Here is a 19,503-nt window from a genome sequence, read left to right as displayed (position 1 = left end):
TATATATAAAGTAGTATAAGAAACCCACACGCTCATTGTGAAAGCCATAGATGCCCTTTCAACTACTAATCTACCCAACCTTTGTGCACTTCAACATGTAGTTGGAGTGCCAACTTGCCAACATGCAGCTGGAGTTTCAGTATTACACATTGTTGTATCTCAGAACACTCAGCCTTAAATGTAGTTGAGGGAAAGAGGTTTTCTGTACCTATAAGGAAATGCTGTTTATGTCATTGGGACTGAGGGCTGGAAGGTTTGGTATCTGAGTGGCGATGGCCTTTCACTTGAGTGTTAGTGTGGGCACTTTTTTCCTTTGAAAACAACAACAAAGAAACTAAATGAAAGATACGATAGTATTTCAAGAAAAAATGTGAAGAATTTAAGCACACAAATGTCAGGAAATTCCCTCAGTGGCATTGCACATGTTGAATTAAATTCTGCTGTGAGCTACACTGGTGTAAATCCACAGTACTATCACTTCACCCACTTTGATGCAGTCACTCTTGATTTACACTAGTGTAACTGACAGCATTTGACCCATGGACTACACATATATATTAAATCATGCATGTAGCAGCCTAAATAATAACTGAAAAATAATGCAATACATATATCATGCTGTATGTGCAATGTGTCAAGTTAATGTGGAAACTTGAGCTTTTGAAAGCCTTGACTCTTGTGCTTGCATTCTCAAACTTAATAGTGTGTTAACAAAGATTTTGGTGTTTAACAGGTTTGTGTGCTTCTTAGATGACACGTTCCTCCAGAAACCATGATACTTTTTTTCTTAGATCATAATGAAAGTGTGTAAAAAGTAAGATCAGTTGTAGAAATACACAAGCCATTAAAGTGACCCATTAGCACTGCTGAGCTGACACAAAGCCCCCACCTTTCATGAGTATTTCCATCAAGCTTCTGTGCCCTTTCACAAAGATAGGAAACAATTCTGCTCACTCTGCTCCCTAACTGGTAGGTTCCACCAGAAGCACTAGAAACTTCCACAGCAACCGGCAGAGCTGGCTCAGGGTGGAGGTGCCTATGACAAACCTGTTTGAAGAATGTACAAGTGGCTGTACTCCATTGGTGCTCCCACTCCTATTGTGTCTGTTCTAGGAACAATGCCTCAGAAGCTCCTGCTAAAGACACACGGTCAGATTCTGACATTGTGGGTTCTGGCTATTGGCTGCTACCAGAAATTCTGCTGGTGGTTGTGGGCAATGAAGCTAGAGCAGCCTGTTTTAATTTACTCCAGGGACAGCCTCAGAGTGCAGAATCTCACTCCCAAAGTGAGAAGGTGTAAAACCACCTTTGCTTTACTCTCTCTGTTTCTATGCCACGAACAGCCCAGCCATATCAGATATGGCACAAAATTGATGGAAAGCAAGTACATGTGTTTTTTGTTGCTCTGGAATAGCAACAAAACCATTCATCCAATCAGAACCATTCATCCTGATTTTTCTTAACCAGAGTAATTTAACCAACGCAGTGTTCTGCACTGTATTAGAATAATACGTTGCATTTCTATAGCACCTTCACTCTGAAGAATTCAAACATGCATGACATGTATATATCCACCAATTGCTATTGGCTTCTGGTAGACAGACATATTGCAAAAGAACAGCAAAAGAGACGGTTACCCTTTAAAATTTATTATTTATAAATAACCCAAATACAGCTTATTTATAAACAAAATCAAGGGAGAAAAAGGAAGTTAGCAGCAAAGCAAAATTTTGGACAGTTCACAAGGTCTAGCAGCCTGCGGGCCGAACAATAAGCAATTTGTTGAGGAAGAGACAATAAAGACATTCTTTGTAGCTAGCCGGCTGGCATGGAGAGCTACCCATTGTGTTGCTGACTGGGAGACCTGGGATTAGGGAGTAACTCAGGTTCCCAGGCTTGGCACCAGTGGAAATGCGAGTTTATATATTTAGTCTTTGAACAGAAGAAGAGGTCACAGTTCAGTACCATTTGAGAGCTGATCTACTGAACAGCGCTAGTACTGGCTCCAGAGGATAGATGTTTGTCTGCCCATCTGGTCAAAGGTGAACTGCCCTAATAATGCCTCCAGCAAGGTAGAAAAGATAAAAAGCTTGCAAAGCAAAGCAGAATTGGGGGGAAGTGCACTCTTTCAAGTGATAGCATAGACTGTAGTGAAAAAGACAAAGAACAATCATAATAAAATGGTACTTCCTGAAAGCAGCACAGTGGACTAGAATCAAGCAATGAAAAGTGCTCCCAATATACAAACCACTCCCATTTTTAAAATGTATTTGTTCCTATAAAGCTATAGAATCATATCAAATCTACTGCATTCACTTCAATCAGAAACACAAAAGGAGAGAGAGAAAGAGAAATGCTTTTTACTGCAATTTCCAAACCTTTCAGAAAACTCAGAAACTTTAGACTACTCCATTAGAAGAAGAGTAGGATAAAAGTCAATGTATTACACAGTTATCAATCAAAAGCTCAGGACTGCTGGTTCAGGGAAATAACAGAGTCTTTGAATTAATGTTACACTAGAAATCTGGTGGAATGACCAGAAGTTGTTATAGTCTGATAACCATTTTGTATCTTATCTGAAATGAATTGGTGGTCTTTTTGGAGAAGCGATCTCTGTGAACACATCCCCCCCGGAGATCACAAAAGACATCATAATAATCGTGACAAAAGCTCATCAAAATATTTTCACAAAAATATTCAACAACATTTTTGTGAACATTTTTCTTTGCTTTCCAACCAACTTTAATGGTGACACCTTTTCTGGCATTCTCAGAAGAAAGGTTAATGATTTCCTGGGTGTGATGGCCTGCTCTCTCCAGTGAACAGCTGACATATATACACATACATATTTGGTGACTCTTATCTGGTACCTTTGTGGCCACCATCCAACATGCACTCCTTGTCTCTCTGAGATATAGAGTTAAAAGCTTTTAGTCTTTTGTCCCCAGGAACTGGAAGCCTGGAGCTACAATCTAGGATGTGGTAATATTATGTAGCATCACTTCAGGAAGCAGCAATCAAATGTCTAAATAACTTAGTAGCACATATCAGGCTCAGTCTTAGAGGCAGTGCAAATAAAGTATCTTATTTATGATGCAAAGAACATATAGTATATGATCTAACGTGAAACTGGAAGCATTAAAGAAATCATGAGAGTGATGACATCACCAGCTGTGGTACCACCAGAGGGGATGGAGCCTCTGGGAGGGGTTGGAGAATGGATCTTGAGAGAGGAAGATCTGGGAATTGTGATGGAACCAGAAATCAGATGGTCAGACTAGACTTGCCTGCAGAAGAGGGCTAACTTAGGCAGAGTTAGTAGAACTATGAGGAGAAAACATGAACAGGCTGAAGAGATCTCAGCTTGGTGTTCCGAGCCCTGGATCTTCCCCCTAAGTAAGTTTTATACACACACAAACAGTTCCTCTTACCCTATATAAGTCAGCCTTGAGCTTCTGAATTATTTATGAAAACATACTTTACAGACACATATATTACATATACATACTGATCACCTGCCAGGGATGGTCCAGATAATACTTAGTCCTGCCACGAGTGCAGGGGACTGGACTAGACGACCTCATGAGGTCCCTTCCAGTACTACGATGTTATTATCGTGTCATGACCTGCGTCTGATGTCACAAACCCTTGATGCTGATTTACCAGGATGGCTGTGGGAGTCCTTCATTTTTTCTGAGGAATCTCTCCCCTCCAAAGCCTGGATTTGTTATTTAAATAACAAATTTATTTCTGTGTGAAGCTTCCAGGGTGTGGAACACCAAGCTGAGCTCTCTTCAGCCTCTTCAAGTTTCCTCCTCAGAGCTCTACTAACCCTGCCTCAGTTAGCCTTCTTCTCTAGGCAAGTCTAGTTAGACCTTCTGCCTGACCCTCTGACTTCCAATTCCCCATCACTGCCCTGTCACAATTCCCAGATCATTTTCTCTCAAGATCCAATCTCCAACCATCTCCTTAATCCTCCCCCTACCCCTCGGCTCTGTCCCCTCTGGTGATATCACAGCTGGTGATGTCACCAGCCTCAGCCATTCCTTCACCCTGGGCATGGAGAATGAATTATGCTGGTAGGACTCTCCATGTTAGGACTGGTTTCAGAGTAACAGCCATGTTAGTCTGTATTCGCAAAAAGAAAAGGAGTACTTGTGGCACCTTAGAGACTGACCAATTTATTTGAGCATAAGCTTTTGTGAGCTACAGCTCACTTCATCGGATGCATACTGTGGAAACTGCAGAAGACAAGAAGGACTGAGTTGCATTAATGGGACACTGTATTAGTAGCAGGTATCTCTTCTCTTTGCTCCATTGCAGCGTCAATACTTTAAGTCAGTGCTAGATAAACGGTACTAAAATTGTGTTATGAATATTCACACATATTTAAAAATTAAATTCCTGTGGTTCTGTTTCCACAAGAACTCTAGATCCCTTTTTGTTCACTTATTGCAAATATTCATGTGATTGAGTTTTACCAGCGTTAATACTCTTTGGAAAGGAATTTTTAAGCTACCATGTGTGATTGTAGATTTTAAAGGAAGAAGCATGAAAGGTAAACACCAGAAATCATTATACCATGTGACCAACCACTACACAGCTCGAGTAGAACAGTGAACAGTCTGTGATCTATCTTTAGAGTAAAACAAACAAAAACAAAAATTTGCAACCCCTCCTTTGCATAATTACATAATGGAACAACAAATATGTCTAAGATGTCTGCAATCTGCTTGTGAAGTTCAATGAGGAGAAAAAGAGTCTAAATTCATCTACCTCTGTGATATGTAAGGTGGGTCAGGTTAGCAGAATTGGTGAATTGTTTGCTGAAAACATTCAGCCCCACTCTACCTGTTCTGTGTATAAACAGAGAATCTCAGAGCTGTTGGTTAAGCACTTTTCACAAGCAATAGATATATTTAAAGTTAAAAAAGCCAACATCACAAAATTGTATGAGGACTTTATATCCACTCAGGCCTTTAATTTTACATTAATCTCTGGGGTTTGTGTGTGTGCGAGGGCATATTTTTTCCAGTGAGACAAAAGTAATATTTATTTCTAAAGTGTGAAAACAGTTTAGTTGGGCTGGAAGGTTATAACTTATGTTATGAAACTTCAAACTCATTGTTCTGTGATTCCAGTTCAAGATGGGCTGATACAGCATTACTTGTGGCTCCTTAGATACTAACAACTATATTAGAGCATAAGCGTTCATGGGCTACAGCCCACTTCACCGGATGTGTAGAATGGAACATATAGTAAGAAGATATATGTATACATACAGAGAATATGGAAGTTGCCATACAAACTGTAAGAGGCTAATTAATTAAGATGAGCTATTATCAGCAGGAGAAAAAAAACTTTTGTAGTGATAATCAAGATGACCCATTTAGACAGTTGACAAGAAGGTGTGAGATACTTAACATGGAGAAATAGATTCAATATGTGTAATGACCCAGCCACTCCCAGTCTCTATTCAAACCCAAGTTAATGGTATCTAGTTTGCATATTAATTCAAGCTCAGCAGTTTCTCATTGGAGTCTGTTTCTGAAGCTTTTCTGTTGCACAATTGCCACCCTTAAGTCTTTTACTGAGTGGCCAGAGAGGTTGAAGTGTTCTCCTACCGGTTGTTGAATGTTATGATTTGATTATCCTGACATCAGGAATCATAACATTCAAAAACCGGTAGGAGAACACTTCAACCTCTCTGGCCACTCAGTAAAAGACTTAAGGGTGGCAATTGTGCAACAGAAAAGCTTCAGAAACAGACTCCAATGAGAAACTGCTGAGCTTGAATTAATATGCAAACTAGATACCATTAACTTGGGTTTGAATAGAGACTGGGAGTGGCTGGGTCATTACCCATATTGAATCTATTTCCCCATGTTAAGTATCCTCACACCGTCTTGTCAACTGTCTAAATGGGCCATCTTGATTATCACTACAAAAGTCCTTTTCTCCTGCTGATAATAGCTCATCTTAATTAATTAGCCTCTTACAGTTTGTATGGCTACTTCCACCTTCTCTGCATGTATCTATATATACATCTTCTCACTATATGTTCCGTTCTATGCATCCGATGAAGTGGGCTGTAGCCCACGAAAGCTTATGCTCTAATAAATTTGTTAGTCTCTAAGGTGCCACAAGTACTCCTGTTCTTTTTGCGGATACAGACAAACACAGCTGTTACTCTGAAACCTGACACAGCATTGTTTTTTTTCGGTTCTCTTGCTTTTGTTGGTTGATCAGGTCCCATGGCCTCTGCTGAAGATGAAGGAAACACATCAGAAGGGGGCCACCAGGCCTTCCCTGAGCAGTCAAAACTGGTAGTGTGAGGTAGGCACATGTTAGCAGCAAAAGTGCTGTGTAAGAAAGTGTAGGAAGGTATGAAAATATGGTTGTGATGAGATGAGCCCTCACATTCTGAGATAATCCAGATAATGTCTTAGAGCTGTATCGTTCCCTTGCTAGCCCTTTATGGCCATGCAGGGAAGTAGGAGGAAGTAAGGACTCTTACCCACCTTGTGTGAGACCTAAACATTCCCTGTGCTTGGAGGAGTGCCAGGTTTGCCACCCATATGCATCTCACAGAAGCAACTGGACAAGTTGCTTGCAGAGCCTTGCATGGCAAGCCACACAGGGAGGGAGCATTCCTCAACCCCCAGTAGCTTCTAGCAAATTACTTTTGCACCCCAGCACAACTGGGGAGCCCAGGGAGGCATTTTGCCTTTCTATATCAGAATGCTTCTTTTATCCCCTATTTCAAACCTAAATAGCACAATTTACCCCTTAGGGTTGTAAGCTCTTTAGGACAGGTACCATGTCCTCTTCTGTGTTTGTACAGCACCTGGCACAATGTGGGGACAGATTTCAACTGGGACCTCTAAGCATTACTGTAACAGAAGTCCTAAATAGTAACAATAAGGTCTGATTTCAGAGTAGCAGCCGTATTAGTCTGTATCTGCAAAAAGAAAAGGAGTACTTGTGGCACCTTAGAGACTAACAAATTTGTTAGTCTCTAAGGTGCCACAAGTACTCCTTTTCTTTTTAATAAGGTCTGAGTAAGCATCCATCTGAACTGTGGAGTATTAATCTAGACCACACCCCAGGTCCCAAGCAATAGGTGCATTGGCAAGGAGTCTGAAAATGGCTTTGAAATTCCCAAAGGCCATTCAAACCTCTGAGTTTAGCACATAAATAAATCATCTGCATATGAAGTTCTTAATTTCAAACTGATTTAACTGTAACTATCTGCAAACAGTTCAGAGAGGGTCCCCCTCCCCTTTCTTTTTGGTCGTCTTGTGCCTTTCATCTTCACTGTAATTCTGCCTCCCTCAAGTGTCAGCTCTCACACATCTCTTCCAATTTACATCTAGTTGTGTCTGTCCTATGACTTCTGTCACCTGTGTGTGCCTGGTACATGCCCTGTTCTCGTTCCCTCCCTCTTTCTCTTTCTCTCTCTCTCTCAGACCACAGGGGCCGCAAGCCTGGTCTCCGATCACCACTTTCTCAGTGTGGCACTTCCTCCTGCACATTGCTCTCGCATGTTGTTTATCTCTCGGAAGGATTGTAACTATAGATAGCATCAGTGGAACTGTATCTGTCTAGGAGCAGATGTCTACCTCTGCCGCATCATCTTAATTGCCCTGCTGTGGCTCACCTACCAGAAGTCTTTTTTTCTTCCAATTTTGTAGATGATTAGTTGAAAAACAGCAGGACTGAGCTTGTAGGCATAGGCTCATCTGGGAGCATTTAAATTTGCAAGGAAAGAGATTCCTTTCAGTCCCTAACCAACTGGACAGTATTGTCTAAGGTCTTTGTGATTTGGTCTCAGATCTCCATTTTGTAATGAATTAGGAAAACACTGTGGGAAGAGAAAACTAGAGAGGTAAAAAATGATCATCAAAATACTGGCCGCAAAGTGAGTACTGGGATTTGTGGGGGGAAGCAAACCTAGTGAATGGTTTCAGAGGAACAGCCGTGTTAGTCTGTATTCGCAAAAAGAAAAGGAGTACTTGTGGCACCTTAGAGACTAACCAATTTATTTGAGCATGACGAAAGCTCATGCTCAAATAAATTGGTTAGTCTCTAAGGTGCCACAAGTACTCCTTTTCTTTTCTAGTGAATGGTGTTATTCATGACAGTGGCACATTTACCCCCACTGTACACCATTCACTGGGTTTGCTTCCCCCACAAATACAGTTTGTAGTACCTTCTTTGGGGCTAGTATTTTGATGGTGTTATTCATGATAGTGGCACATTCACCCACACTATACAGTTTTTAGGCAGTAGGAACTTTGTTACCAGACAAAATTGAGATATACAGTTCTTCCAGCAGAAGAAATATTTTTATATACATATAAAATTTGAAAGAACTCAGTTTGGCTATTGTAAAAATAAAGGGGCCAGATTCTCCCCCTATGTCACTTTGGATTTACACCCATTGAGACCTGGTCTACACTAGGAGTTGAGGTTGAATTTAGCAGCGTTAAATCGATTTAACCCTGCACCCGTCCACATGACGAAGCCCTTTTTTTCAACTTAAAGGGCTCTTAAAATCGATTTCCTTACTCCATCCCCGACAAGGGGATTAGCGCTGAAATCGGCCTTGCCAGGTCGAATTTGGGGTACTGTGGATGCAATTAGACGGTGTCAAGGTTCCTCCCCCACTCTGAACTCTAGGGTACAGATGTGGGGACCTGCATGAAAAACCTCCTAAGCTTATCTTTACCAGCTTAGGTCAAAACATTAGGTCAAAACATTCCCCAAGGTACAAAATATTACACCCGTTATCCTTGGAATGGCCGCTACCACCACCAAACTAATACTGGTTACTGGGGAAGAGCTGTTTGGACGCGTCTTTCCCCCCAAAATACTTCCCCAAAACCTTGCACCCCACTTCCTGGACAAGGTTTGGTAAAAAGCCTCACCAATTTGCCTAGGTGACTACAGACCCAGACCCTTGGATCTTAAGAACAATGAACAATCCTCCCAACACTTGCACCCCCCCTTTCCTGGGAAATGTTGGATAAAAAGCCTCACCAATTTGCATAGGTGACCACAGACCCAAACCCTTGGATCTGAGAACAATGAAAAAGCATTCAGTTTTTTACAAGAAGACTTTTAATAAAAAATAGAAGTAAATAGAAATAAAGAAATCCCCCCTGTAAAATCAGGATGGTAGATATCTTACAGGGTAATTAGATTCAAAAACAAAGAGAACCCCTCTAGGCAAAACCTTAAGTTACAAAAAAGATACACAGACAGAAATAGTTATTCTATTCAGCACAATGCTTTTCTCAGCCATTTAAAGAAATCATAATCTAACACATACCTAGCTAGATTACTTACTAAAAGTTCTAAGACTCCATTCCTGGTCTATCCCCGGCCAAGACCCAGCAACAGACAGACACAGACCCTTTGTTTCTCTCCCTCCTCCCAGCTTTTGAAAGTATCTTGTCTCCTCATTGGTCATTTTGGTCAGGTGCCAGCGAGGTTACCTTTAGCTTCTTAACCCTTTACAGGTGAGAGGAGCTTTCCCCTGGCCAGGAGGGATTTCAAAGGGGCCTACCCTTCCCTTTACATTTATGACAGACGGTATTGGCCTCTGGGAGCTATTCCAGAGTGCTCCATTGTGACTGCTCTGGACAGCACTCTCAACTCAGATGCACTGGCTAGGTAGACAGGAAAAGGCCCGCTAACTTTTGAATTTCAATTTCCTTTTCATCCAGCGTGGCAAGCTGCAGGTAAGTGCAGAGCTCATTAGCAGAGGTGACCATGATGGAGTCCCAGAATGGCAAAAGAGCTCCAGCATGGACCAAACGGGAGGTATGGGATCTGATCGCTGTATGGGGAGAGGAATCCGTGCTATCAGAACTCCGTTCCAGTTTTCGAAATGCCAAAACATTTGTCAAAATCTCCCAGGGCATGAAGGACAGAGGCCATAACAGGGACCCGAACCAGTGCCGCGTGAAACTTAAGGAGCTGAGGCAAGCCTACCAGAAAACCAGAGAGGCAAACGGCCGCTCTGGGGCAGAGCCCCAAACATGCCGCTTCTATGATGAGCCGCATGCCATTTTATGGGGTTCAGCCACCACTACCCCAGCTGTGTTGTTTGACTCCTTCAATGGAGATGGAGGCAACACGGAAGCAGGTTTTGGGGATGAGAAAGATGATGATGATGAAGTTGTAGATAGCTCACAGCAAGCAAGCAGAGAAACCGGTTTTCCTGACAGCCAGGAACAGTTTCTCACCCTGGACCTGGAGCCAGTACCCCCTGAACCCACCCAAGGCTGCCTCCTGGACCTGCCAGGTGGAGAAGGGACCTCTGGTGAGTGTACCTTTTAAAATAGTATACATGGTTTAAAGGCAAGCATGTTTAATGATAAATTTGCCCTGGCATTTGTGGCTCTCCTGGATATACTCCCAAAGCCTTTGCAAAAGGTTTCTGGGGAGGGCAGCCTTATTCTGTCCACCATGGTAGGACACTTTACCACTCCAAGCCAGTAGCATGTACTCGGGAATCATTGTAGAACAAAGCATTGCAGTGTATGTTTGCTGGTCTTCAAACAACATCCGTTCTTTATCTTTCTGAGTTATCCTCAGAAAGTGATATCATTCATGGTCACCTGGTTGAAATAGGGTGCTTTTCTTCAGGGGACATTCATAGAATCATAGAATATCAGGGTTGGAAGGGACCCCAGAAGGTCATCTAGTCCAACCCCCTGCTCGAAGCAGGACCAATTCCCAGTTAAATCATCCCAGCCAGGGCTTTGACAAGCCTGACCTTAAAAACCTCTAAGGAAGGAGATTCTACCACCTCCCTAGGTAACGCATTACAGTGTTTCACCATCCTCTTAGTGAAAAAGTTTTTCCTAATATCCAAGCTAAACCTCCCCCACTGCAACTTGAGACCATTACTCCTCGTTCTGTCATCTGCTACCATTGAGAACAGTCTGGAGCCATCCTCTTTGGAACCCCCTTTCAGGTAGTTGAAAGCAGCTATCAAATCCCCCCTCATTCTTCTCTTCTGCAGGCTAAACAATCCCAGCTCCCCCTGCCTCTCCTCATAAGTCATGTGTTCCAGACCCCTAATCATTTTTGTTGCCCTTCGCTGGACTCTCTCCAATTTATCCACATCCTTCTTGTAGTGTGGGGCCCAAAACTAGACACAGTACTCCAGATGAGGCCTCACCAATGTCGAATAGAGGGGAACGATCACGTCCCTCGATCTGCTCGCTATGCCCCTACTTATACATCCCAAAATGCCATTGGCCTTCTTGGCAACAAGGGCACACTGCTGACTCATATCCAGCTTCTCGTCCACTGTCACCCCTAGGTCCTTTTCCGCAGAACTGCTGCCTAGCCATTCGGTCCCTAGTCTGTAGCGGTGCATTGGATTCTTCCATCCTAAGTGCAGGACCCTGCACTTATCCTTATTGAACCTCATCAGATTTCTTTTGGTCCAATCCTCCAATTTGTCATTCAGAGGTGCCTGTTCCTGCTGGGCTGTTTGCCTGTGGCTGAACAGAAATGTTCCCCACTGTTAGCCATGGGGAGGGGTGAGGGGCTAGCCCCTCGGTGTGGGGAGGCAAAATGCAACCTTGGAACGAAAGCACATGTGCTATGTATGTAATGTTAACAGCAAGGTTTACTGTGAAAGAGTGTACCCATTGTTCTATAAAATGTGTCTTTTTAAATACCACTGTCCCTTTTTTTTTCTCCACCAGCTGCATGTGTTTCAAGGATCACAGGATCTTCTCCTTCCCAGAGGCTAGTGAAGATTAGAAGGTGAAAAAAATGCACTAGCGATGAAATGTTCTCTGAGCTCATGCTGTCCTCCCACACTGACAGAGCACAGACAAATGCATGAAGGCAGACAATGTCAGAGTACAGGAAAGCACAAAATGACCGGGAGGAGAGGTGGTGGGCTGAGGAGAGTAAGTGGTGGGCTGAAGAGAGGGCTGAAGCTGAAAGGTGGCGGCAGCATGATGAGAGGAGGCAAGATTCAATGCTGAGGCTGCTGGAGGATCAAACTAATATGCTCCAGCATATGGTTGAGCTGCAGGAAAGGCAGCTGGAGCACAGACCGCCGCTACAGCCCCTGTGTAACCAACCGCCCTCCTCTCCAAGTTCCATAGCCTCCTCACCCAGACGCCCAAGAACTCCACTCCAGAGGATTGCCCAAGCAAGAGAAGGCTGGCATTCAATACGTTATAAAGTTTTAAACTTTTAAAGTGCTGTGTGGCCTTGTCCTTCCCTCCTCCACCACCCCTCCCGGTGCTTCTCTCCTCCACCACCCCTCCCAGTCTACCTTGGCAGTTATCCCCCTATTTGTGTGATGAATGAATAAAGAATGCATGAATGTGAAGCAACAATGACTTTATTGCCTCTGCAAGTGGTGATAGAAGGGAGGAGGGGAGAGTGGTTAGCTTCCAGGAAAATAGAGTGAACCAAGGGGCGGGTGCTTTCATCAAGGAGAAACAAATAGAACTTTTACACCGTAGCCCGGCCAGTCATGAAACTGGTTTTCGAAGCTTCACTGATGCGCACCGTGCCCTCTTGTGCTCTTCTAACCGCCCTGGTGTCTGGCTGCTCGTAACCAGCAGCTGGGCGATTTGCCTCAACCTCCCACCCTGCCATAAACGTCTCCCCCTTACTCTCACAGATATTGTGGAGTGCACAGCAAGCAGTAATAACAGTGGGAATACTGGTTTTGCTGAGGTCTAACCAAGTCAGTAAACTGCACCAGCACACTTTTAAACATCCAAATGCACATTCTACCACCATTCTGCACTTGCTCAGCCTGTAGTTGAACAGCTCCTGACTACTGTCCAGGCTGCCTGTGTACAGCTTCATGAGCCATGGCATTAAGGGGTAGGCTGGGTCCCCAAGGATACATATAGGCATTTCAACATCCCCAACGGTTATTTTCTGGTCTCGGAATAAAGTCCCTCCTGCAGCTTTTGAAACAGACCAGTGTTTCTGACTATGCGAGCGTCATGTACCTTTCCCTGCCATCCCACGTTGATGTTGGTGAAACGTCCCTTGTGATCCACCAGTGCTTGCAGGACTATTGAAAAGTACCCCTTGTGGTTTATGTACTCACCAGCTTGGTGCTCTGGTGCCAAGATAGGGATATGTGTTCCCTCTATGGCAGCACCACAGTTAAGGAATCCCATTGCAGCAAAGCCATCCACTATGACCTGCACATTTCCCAGGGTCACTACCCTTGATATCAGCAGATCTTTGATTGCATTGGCTACTTGCATCACAGCAGCCCCCACAGTAGATTTGTCCACTCCAAATTGATTCCCGACTGACTGGTAGCTGTCTGGCATTGCAAGCTTCCACAAGGCTATTGCCACTTGCTTCTCAACGGTGAGGGCTGCTCTCATCTTGGTATTCATGCACTTCAGGGCAGGGGAAAGCAAGTCACAAAGTTCCATGAAAGTGCCCTTACGCATGCGAAAGTTTCGCAACCACTGGGAATCGTCCCAGACCGGCAACACTATGAGGTCCCACCAGTCTGTGTTTGTTTCCCGAGCCCAGAATCGGTGTTCCACTGCATGCACCTGCCCCAGTAGCATCATGATGCCCACATTGCCGGGGCCCATGCTTTGAGAGAAGTCTGTGTCCATGTTCTCATCACTCTTGTCACTGCATTAACATCGCCTCCTCGCCCGGTTTCGCTTTGCCAGGTTCTGGTGCTGCATATACTGCCGGATAATGCGTGTGGTGTTAATGTGCCCCTAATTGCCAAAGTGATCTGAGCGGGCTCCATGCTTGCTGTGGTATGGCGTCTGCATAGAAAAAAGGCACAGAACGATTATCTGCCGTTGCCCTGACGGAGGGAGGGGTGACTGATGACATGGCTTAGAGGGTTGGCTTACAGGGAATTAAAATCAACAAAGGGAGTGGCTTTACATCAAGGAGAAACAAAAACAACTGTCATACAGAATGGCCCCCTCAAGGATTGAACTCAAAACCCTGGGTTTAGCAGGCCAATGCACAATCCACTAAGCCATCCCTCCCTCTGGTATTTCAGGTAGGACTTAATCTCCATTAAAGTTTTCAAGGTGCCCCTGACAGACCTCACCAAAACAATTGTCTGCCGTTGATTTCACGGAGGGAGGGAGGGGGGAGCAAATGAATACAAAACAAATCTGGTCTATTTCTTGTTTTGATCCACTCCATCTATCTTTTACATCTTTGGCTTGCAGCAGACGGTGCAGTAGGACTGCAAGCCATCCACATCTCCTGGCTGCTTGGCAGAAGTTGGTGCAATAGGACTGCTAGCCATCCTCATCTCCTGCCTGTTCACCATAAGATGGTACAATAGGACTGCCTGCAGGACTAAAGAGAATGACCTGGTCGAGTCACTCCTAATTTAGTCCCTGTGCCCATGTCTGCCCAGGCTCTCCTGACCAACCTTACCGAGGCGGCCAGGAGCACCTCAGACATGATGAGGATTGTTTTCAGGCCTATTGCACCGTCTGCTACCACAAGGCAATGGGTTGCTGCTGCTGTGTAGCAATGCAGTACCGCGTCTGCCAGCACCCAGGAGACATACGGTGACAGTGAGCTGAGTAGGCTCCATGCTTGCCATGGTATGGCATCTGCACAGGTAACTCAGGAAAAAAGGCACGAAACGATTGTCTGCTGTTCCTTTCACAGAGGAAGAGAGGGAGGGCCTGACAATGTGTATCCAGAACCACCCGTGACAATGTTTTTTGCCCCATCAGGCATTGGGATCTCAACCCAGAATTCCAATGGGCGGTGGAGACTGCGGGAACTGTGGGATAGCTACCCATAGTGCAACACTCCGGAAGTGGATGCTAGCCTCGGTACTGTGGAAGCACTCCGCCGAGTTAATGCACTTAATGCACTTAGAGCATTTTGTGTGGGGACACACACAATCGACTACATAAAACGATTTCTAAAAAAATGACTTCTATAAACTCCACCTAATTTCATAGTGTAGACATACGACACAATGGTGCTATTATGGATTTGCACCAGTGTGAGAGTAGAATTTAGCCTGTAAATAAAAAATAAAATCTGGCAAATGATTTACTTTATTTTGTTATAATTACTTTGTGTATTTTGCAGGAGGGCTAAAGAATATATTTTTGACAAGAAGTAATGCTTTATGTACCTCACTCTTACCCCGTGGAGGAGGTTTTCTTGACAAGTATCCAGACTTCAGTAAACCTGGACAGAGTTTACATTTGTAACAAAACATGAAATGAGTTTCACCTGGTTCTTCAAGTTCTATTATGAAAACTGCACAAAGATGTACTCTTAAGCTATTTAAATATATATTTATCTGAGATACATTTTTGGCCTTCTGGTTAATTAATGCAAGTTTCACATTTTAACAGGTCCACTGGTGCCCCCCCCCCACATGCAGAGGTCAACCTTAATAAGTCAACATTAACCAAGAAGTACCATATGGTGGTACATGAGATAATGAACTTATTTCTGATCAATAATAGGATATACCAGTCACCAAAGGACGTTCTGGTAGCTTGAGTAAGAAACACATTATTTTCAAACCTTAGTTTTTAATTTAAAAAAAAAAGAGTTTACTCCCCATGCTGTATCAATTCTGTAGAATAATGGAGAGATTTAGTCTGAAGAGTCTCTCTATGAAAGATAGAAGTAATTACTATTGACTTCAATAGGAATGTCTCATATCCTGCAATGGGGAAAGAATCAGGCCAGATGGTTGCTGACCCGGAAAATTCCACCAGCATTAAATTCGGCTTGATTGTAAATGAGAGTGGTCGGCTACTGAAAGTTTGTCAGCATTCCATTTAGTCTTTGGGCTCCCCCAATGGTCAACATGTTACCTTTTGCAATTAAGGGTTCCTTGCAATTAAGGGTTCCTTAAGTCATCCTAGCGTGCCTATTGCAGTGCCTATTGCAGTGGTCTGAGAACAGAGGAAGATCTTTATGCTGTGCTCCATGCACTGCAATGCCAGAAGCTTCAAAATGGACTGAATGAAGAACAAAGAGCCTCCGTTTTTGAATTTTCTTCTCTTTCCTGGATTTGGTTGAACCCTTAAAGTACAAGTTAAATATCGTCAGGAAAGCGACTTTTTAAAAATGGTATCATAACTCAACTGGCTTGCTCCCGGTGTGTCATCGCTGCCTAATTTCATGACAAAATACATGTAGATTCAAAACAGCTATGGAAGAGTGAGCTGCATTCTTTTTGGGTGCATTATAAGAGGTTCTTGGAATAGACACAAATATTGGCCATTGATGGTTTCAGTATCAATGGGGAAATTTACCAGAAAATAGCAGGTTTCTAAAAACTGGTTTCCTTTATAATTAATTCTATTTCTCTTAGGTAAGAGTATTCAAAAGAGTTTGGAACCTTCTGAAAAGAATTATCTTTGAACACAGAGCACCATAATAAATAATGATTTGGAACAAACTGTTCAGGGTGGTGAGGTCCAGTTAACAGGCCTCCCAGTGGACTGGGAGTCAAAAGACATAGGCTCTAGTCCCTGATCTGCTGTCTGTCACTGGGCAAGTTTCTTTACTTCCCTGTGCATCTCTTCCTTCTCTGAAATATGGAGATGATAAGAATACTGCCTTTCTCCTATCCTTGGATTGTTTTGTCCATTAACAACATACGTTTTTGGGGACAGGTATCTTTTGCTATATGTATTTATAGTGCCTAGCACAACAGGGTCCTGATCTTGGTTTGGTCCCCAGTAATACAAATAGTAATGGGGAGAGGGGGTAAATTTGGGTTGTCACAGGGTGGCTGACCCTTGTAAATGAAATATGTCCAGCTCCCCAGTGCTCCCAATTTGGCCAATTAAGAGGGCATAGCAGCAGCTGGGCTATTAATGGTCAGGGAGAATCTGAGGGGAGAGGCAAAGAAGAAACTCCATAAAAGAACGATCCAGTGAATCTGGGCTGCCAGAATCAGTCAGGAAAAAGACATTTGACTCCTGCCTGCTCAGTCAGGAAGGCAGGTGAGAGCTGCCAAAGGCCTCGGGACTAGAGGAGATCCCTAAAAGAGCCAGAAAGTGTTTCCTGGGGGAAAACTGAAGTCAAGAGAAAAGCAAGAGGGTTTGCCAGGTGACCTCTCTAAGCCAGAGAGTCAGGGGTGGCAGGTGTTGAAGGCAGGAGGACCAGCAACAAAGGAACTTTTTTGCTGACTTTAAGCCTGAGAGCTGGAGCTGAGGGTCAAAGAGGACTGAAGGCAGGGGATCACTGGAGGGGCTTACCTGCTGACATCTCCATGCTGGAGAACTGGGCCAGGGGAACTGTGAGAGGGTCAGGGAGAGTGAGAGGTGCTCACCCGGTAAAGATGATCTCCCAGGAGAGACTCTGTGGAGGTTCCTGCAGGGAAGAGTGGGGTTGCACTCCAGCTGGAAGGGGTGGGGTGGCTGTCCTGGCACAGGGATAGACGAAGACTGACAGAGTTCAGATGTGGTGCGAGGCACATATTATGTGCAGAATGCGGGGCATCGAGGGATGAGAAGTTTGGCATTTTAATGACTACTGGCACTGGGGTGATAAATGGACTGTGTGTCGGGACTTATGTTTTGGGTTATTTGTGCAATTCTTTGTAATAAATCAGCCCCAAGGAGGGCTACTATTGAGGCAAGAGGGTCTGCAGTGGACTCCTTGGGTTATCTGACAGGGGAAATTGAAGCAGGTCACCAGTTGTGCTGTAGCCTGCCACAAGAGGGAGCTCAAGTTGGGGCCACCTTATGTTGGGGTGGGGGAGGAGGAAGAAATCTCAGGCCACTTTAAGTCAATTAAACCTCAGGAACTCCATAAACTTGAATGGAAAATTCTGCTCTCATTCTCAATAACTCCAATAAGTTCATTGGAGTTGTGCCAAATTTCCATTTTTAAAAATCGGTTTAGAATTTGTCCATAGGGACTGTTTTTGTCACACTTTTACTTGTATTGTCTTATACTGTTTGCGGTCTGACAGATTTACAGCAATGAATGATATCAACTGAGCCATCAGCATCCAGCACTATTGCATTAGATCAAACATTTGGGAGCATCATCAGTATGTTACATTACCAGCTGCTCATTGAGCTTAATACTATAGTACTTCCAACGTTCACAATTCATTGTGTAAAGAAAGGAGCCTTTCAAAAGGTTCTATCTGTGTGTTTAGAGGAAGACATAAAAGGCTTAATGTCTCAGGAAACTTGTAATGGAATACAGAGCTGTTCCCTTGTTTGTGACTCATTCAGTAATGTCTGAAAATCATTACCATCTGATAGCTGCTTAGTGAAATGAGGTGCTGGTCTCAGGTCCAGTTCTCAAGTGTTCCCCCATTGCAGCTGGGAATGGTTGGTCATCTCAGCAACCTGAATAGAAAATCAGTGGGCCTAAAAATGAACCTACTTTCTCACGCCTCGCGGTTGCCCTTTCTGTTTGCAGTTGAATCAATGTTACGCCTGTGCCGGTGGCATGTCACCCCTGAACTGTAGATGAAAAATGGACTTCAGTCTTTAGGATTGTCCTTTTGACACTTCTTAGCAGTAGAAAAAGAATAGTTTTATTTTTGTTTTTAACATCTGTTTGTTTGTTTTTTAACGTCTGTGAAGAATCCGGGGATACCAAAGTAGCAACATAACCACAGTTTGTAATGGATGCCCTCTATTATTATAGTCACTATGGAAGCACATTTATAGCAGGAGTTTGAACTAACAGTGTGGCCGCACATCTACTGGAGTTGCAGATTAAACTACTTGCTCATAAAGCTTTGAACCTGTCACCAGTGCAATGGGGAGGAGAGGGACAGCATTCAAAGACTGCACCACGGCTACCTATGGTTTAGTTGTTTTGTGGAGAGGGGATGTTGGACTCCAGGGCAGCCAGTCTGGCTCCTTTCATTTGCAATAAATCTATCTTAAATAAGATGGATGTGCTTATGGTTGTGTTAATGGTGATAAAAAGATGCTACCATGAGTGGTATTGCTCAAAAGATTTTCAGTAGAACAGGTTTCAGAGTAGCAGCCGTGTTAGTCTGTATTCGCAAAAAGAAAAGGAGTACTTGTGGGACCTTAGAGACGAACAAATTTATTTGAGCATAAGCCTTCATAAGCTACAGCTTATGCTCAGATAAATTTGTTCGTCTCTAAGGTGCCACAAGTCCTCCTTTTCTTTTTTCAGTAGAACAGTGTTCTCTCAGAATCATAGAATCATAGAATATCAGGGTTGGAAGGGACCTCAGGAGGTCATCTAGTCCAGCCCCCGGCTCAAAGCAGGACCAATCCCCAACTAAATCATCCCAGCCAGGGCTTTGTCAAGCCTGACCTTAAAAACCTCAAAGGAAGGAGATTCCACCACCTCCCTAGGTAACGCATTCCAGTGCTTCACCACCCTTCTAGTGAAAAAAAAACATCTTCATCAAAACTGAAATGTTTGCAGGAGCATGTCAATTTTGATGAAATTGTCAATGGAAAATTTTCAAAATAATTAAAAAACAAAATGGAGTATTTCATTTTGGCT

At 43.6% G+C, this 19,503-nt stretch overlaps 1 protein-coding gene across 5 annotated transcripts in view; it reads right to left on the bottom strand.

The window, feature by feature from the left end:
• The window catches only part of LOC142072580 (uncharacterized), a 36,752-nt gene that overhangs the window by 14,600 nt on the left and 2,649 nt on the right, over positions 1-19,503 (bottom strand). For 2 of the 5 annotated variants that reach the window (XR_012669070.1, XR_012669071.1), the window contains exon 2: positions 13,109-13,802. The exons of 2 other annotated variants lie outside the window; for them this stretch is intronic. The gene's annotated coding sequence lies outside the window, so the exon portion shown is untranslated. Of the gene's footprint in view, positions 1-9,351; positions 13,803-19,503 lie in introns of all 5 variants that reach the window. One more of the 5 variants, XR_012669072.1, reaches the window with a different exon arrangement.

This window comes from Caretta caretta, chromosome 6 (genome assembly GCF_965140235.1).
Source record: "Caretta caretta isolate rCarCar2 chromosome 6, rCarCar1.hap1, whole genome shotgun sequence".
In the NCBI taxonomy this organism is placed as follows: Eukaryota; Metazoa; Chordata; order Testudines; family Cheloniidae; genus Caretta; species Caretta caretta.
Note: the sequence above shows the minus strand (reverse complement) of the source record. Positions and strands in the feature narration are given on the sequence as shown.